The following is a 5,073-nucleotide window of genomic DNA, read 5'->3' as shown; positions in this document are numbered from 1 at the left end:
AAGGGTTAATTTCACAAAAAAACAACAAAAATACAGTTTCACGGAATTTTAAATATTTTTACGATTTTTTTTATTTTATTTACATAAAATACGGTCTTTTTATGTTGAAATTTTGTTCATTTGTTGTTAATTTTTTGTTATATGTATGTTATTTTTTGTTGTTATTTTGATGTTATTTTCATGTTACTTTTATGTTGTTTTCTCGTTGATTTTATGTTATTTTCGTGTTATTTTTTGGAAAATCGTAAAAATGTAAAAAAATATTCTTTGAACGTAAAAATGGAAATAGTTTTAAAAAAATGGTGATTATGTAATTATTCCTAAAATGAATAGTTGAGGAGAGAATCTGTTTAAGGAAAAACAAACAGACTTTTAGAACGCGCCAGGTAGGGGTCGAACCTACGACTTTCTGCTTAGGAAACAGACGCTCTATCCACTGAGCTACAGGCGCTTGTACGTCAATATTTTATATATAATTTTTATATCATAGTAAACTTAATTATGTTCTAGTTATACTTACTTCTTTTGTCAAAATATTTGTGGGACAGTCTAATACAATTATATTACTCCATATCAGCTCAATTCAATCAACTTTAATTTATAATACTGGTACCATAAATAAAATGTTTCTAAAATTTAGGGTGGCAATTTACATTATAATACCACACGAACTCATTAGTCATTAATACAAACTAGGGGTGTTCACAAAGTATCCGATCCAATTTAATCCGCACGATCCAATCCAATCCAATCCGCAAAATGCGGATATCCGCACTTGTGCGGATTGGATTGGATTGAAAAATCTAAAATCCGCACTTGTGCGGATTGGATGTTGTTTGACCTCAAAAAGTAACCGATCCAATCCAATCCGCACTTAATTATATATATTTAAAAAATTATAATACATAATATATATTAACTAAAAAAAGATACAAACTTCTAATTTTTTAATCTTTTTTAGTAATATATTGAGTTGGTGCATTTTATTTATTTTGTAATGTAAAACACAAGAAAAATAATTCTTATTCACATAGACACATACACATAAAGTTTAAATATATATATATATATACTCTAGTTTATTTATTTTAGTAATAGATACATATATATTTTAGTGTAAATAGATAAGTATATATATTGATATATATTGGTTTAGTTTGTATATAAATAGAGATAGAAATAGATTATTATTGGAGATTAAGAGACAATAATTTTTTTTAATTTTTTTTTTATGAAATATTAAATAATTTATTATTAAAAAAATAACCGATCCAATTGGATTTAAACTCTTATGCGGATCGGATTGGATCCAAAATATGAAATCCGCACTTAGTGCGGATTGGATGTTGTTTGACCAAAAAAGTGCGGATTGGATCGGATGAACACCCCTAATACAAACTATTACAAGCTAAGGTCATGAAACATATATATAAGTAATTTGAAATTAGATCGAACTTACAATAATTATTTGGTATAACTTGACTTATTTATATGTATTATGTCATTAAATTTACAATTTATATTTAAATTATTATTTACTTTTATAAAAAATAAATCTAATATATAAATAAAAAAATGCTTAGAATAACTTAACATTTAAATTTTTGTTCGATAAATTATTTAATTAATCAATTTTATTTATTTGAAACTTTATATATTTTTAGTATATTTTTTAAATGAGTCAAACAAATTGTTAATTAAAAATACATAAAATTAAATATACGATACTGATTAATATGTAGTCATACGATAGCTCGACACGAAAACATAATGATCACATTAAAATTGAGATTTCTTAATGAAAAATATATATGAATTGATTTAAAATTGACCAATTAAACATATAAACTTAACACGAACATGTATGATGAATAACTACTGGAAGTTACACTTATTTTTTCATATAAATCTAATTTTTATTTATTTGAAGGATCTATTCATATATGTATATTAGATTAATTTTTAATTTTAGTTATATATATTTTTAATTGTATAATTAATTTTTTTTATATTATTCAATAAGTAACATTCAAAAAATCACATAATCAATTTCAAAAATATCTCTATAATTATTTTTGTCTATTATAAACATACCTTTAAATTTATAAAATATATATATACGTACATACACGTACATTATATATACCTCATAAAATTTAATTAAGCCCAATGAAAACCATCAGGTGGAACAACTGACCCATCATAAACTAACCCACATTGGTATCATCCCATTCCCATCCCACCCCAAAACTTTTATTATTTGAAAATACCAAAATACCCTCATGGGTTGTTGCCCCACCTCCGAGTTTGGACGAGCAACTACAAATCAGTCAGAGACTTTGTGACATAGTTATGGAATTAAAACTAAATTAGTAGTTTAAGCTTGATTCTCAAAGGTCCACTATGAATTTTACTTTTAGAAAGTAAAAAGAAAAAAAAAAATTAATGGGCCCCTGAAGAACTAATATACACAAATCATGGATATGGTTTCAATTCTATCATTTTAAATATTTTTTTGACCCTTCAATGGATCTGGTTCTAGTGGAGCCTTATATAGTATTATATAATTTTTTTTCTCAAGACACTAACTTTGTTATAAGCAGTAGTACGTCAAGAGAATTCTGTTAAACGCACTTGTCTAACTGAAGTGACAAAATCGAAGACTTGGTGAGGTTGGTGGCCTTTGTGTTTTTAGGGATTGTTTATATATATTTTGTGCATTAAAATATTTGATTCTCCATAGTCACATTAACGGGTTTAGTTCACCCACTTAACATTTAAACTCTTTAAGCCTTCTCCAATTCATTGCGTGATTTTTCTTTTTTATTGCTTTATTTTATTTTATCTTATATACTCTTGAACCTATGAGAACTAATTCAATATACAACAAAGTCTATATGCTATTCTCAGCACAAAACATGAATATATATATTTTTTATGATGTATCAAATAATAATAATCATAAAACTTAATTTCTATGGTCATTTGACTCATTGTCACCATGTGTTGGTTAACTTTCCTCTTGGTGGTTTATGCATTGGTTGAAATTTGCATGCATTGCGTCAATAGTACTCATTACTGGCCACACTAGGCTAATTATTTCTTTCGAGTAATGTTATATTAATATATAATAATGTATCATAGTGAAACATAATTTATAATATTATTACTTACTATTTACTTATTAAATATATATAAACATAGAAAATATTATCCACAATAGGGATGCTATCTCTAAAATAAATATATCTTAGAGTAATATACAATTGAAAACAAAAGGAGTACTCTTCGTGTTCAAATCAAGTACTACACACGATTGTATTATACTTTCAAGTAAGGATATGCAGACGGAACATGAAATTAGTGAGAAATTTTAATCTTTATCCCTATCCCATCTTTATTATCCATGGAAGACAGGGTAGAAAATCTCCAAACATATGAAAATAAAATTTATTTTGAAAATTTACTTGTATAAAAATTAAAAATTATATATTATTTATTATTTAATATACTAATTATTATATAAAATATTTAATAAATTATAAAAATAAACACATATTATAAAATATAAAATATTAATAAAAAAATAATTTAAATATTAAGCGGCGGGTTCCTATCGAGACGGGAGTGTTATTCTAGTTTCTGCTCCGTTTAACATTTGAGAACAAAAAATAATTTTAGTCCCCACCTCATTCCCTATTTAGACGAAAAATTTCAACCCCGTTAGCGGATCCCCGACCAGTCTATTCCATGAGGAAAATGTACACCCCTACAAAGTGAGTAAGAAAACAATCACACGATGGAATAATATATACATAAAAATCCCTTTATTTACTCCTTTATTAACCACATAAGCTTTTTGCCAAAGCTAGCTAGCTTATCATTTATTCATAATAATTATGCGTTACAAGTTAACATCAAACATGCATTAATATAGGACCATAAGTACAAGTTTGACATGTGAAAGTGTAGTCCATTTTCGCTTTTTTGGAGAGCAAAGCTTTTATAGATGGGCCACCAATATAATCTATCGATCTACCGCTATATATACATAATAATAATAATAATAATTAATATTATCTGTTCTCTCAAAATATATAAAAAAAGATGTATCTATTATAAACTAACTTTCAGATCACTGTCCTACATGTCACCAGTAATTATTATAATTATTATCAGTTTCATAGATATTGCCTTAGAGAAAGTTACAACACCTTATTTTCTAAAAAAAAAACTATTTTATTAGATAAAAATCGATGATCAATTCATGTAATAAAAACACCATGCTTCGTTGTTTCAAGTCATTACATTTTACATTATTGCCTTATTGTTTTAATAAATATGTTATTGCTTTTTCTTGTTTAGCATGCGTTCATTATTCATTCTGTATTTATATAAATATTTCTCTTATAAAGTACGTAGTCTCTTCCAATCAAAAACATCCGCATCCCAAACTTGTATAATTGATCTTTTAAGATAACTCAACTTTTATTTCTAATGATGAATTGATATGGAAATTAATATATTGTAGTCATGTAAAGATGCAAATGCAATGTTTTACTTTCATGTACAATTTTACACTCTTTTTCTTAAAAAATAAATTATACCAGAATCAAGTGACGTGTAAAATTAATAATCCATTATTAAGGAAATGACAACTTATTTGTGATGTAATTTGGTATTAAAATGTACAGTTATGGATGACTTGAAATATCAGTATTATTGCATGGTCAATAACTCCATGCATATCTTAAAGTTAAAGCTAGATCTTAAGCATGAATAAAATTTGTTAATTTCTATTTTACTGTTAATAAAATAATTAGAAAACACATTTTAAATTTTACGGTGGATCAGATCTGTTCTTCCTATTAATAATATACAAGTAATAATAATTAACTTATTTCTGGTCAACTACAGGCTTTTTTTTCTTTTTGTAGTTAGTAATAAACTTGAAAATTTATATTCCTTAAATAGCAGTTTTTCTTATAAGTTTACAATATATAATGTATATTTTTTTGGTTAAATGACGGTATAAGTACCAAAAGTTTTAAGTTTGTAAATAGTATAATTCTA

At 25.5% G+C, this 5,073-nt stretch overlaps 1 non-coding gene across 1 annotated transcript; it reads right to left on the bottom strand.

Moving 5' to 3' along the window:
- Nucleotides 1-378: 378 nt before the first annotated feature.
- Nucleotides 379-451, bottom strand: TRNAR-CCU (transfer RNA arginine (anticodon CCU)). Its single transcript has one exon. It is a non-coding gene; the product is annotated as a tRNA-Arg (tRNA).
- Nucleotides 452-5,073: the final 4,622 nt, after the last annotated feature.

This window comes from Cannabis sativa, chromosome 4 (genome assembly GCF_029168945.1).
Source record: "Cannabis sativa cultivar Pink pepper isolate KNU-18-1 chromosome 4, ASM2916894v1, whole genome shotgun sequence".
NCBI lineage: Eukaryota > Viridiplantae > Streptophyta > Magnoliopsida > Rosales > Cannabaceae > Cannabis > Cannabis sativa.
The sequence above is the reverse complement of the archived record's forward strand: the minus strand, read 5'-3'. Positions and strand labels throughout refer to the sequence as shown.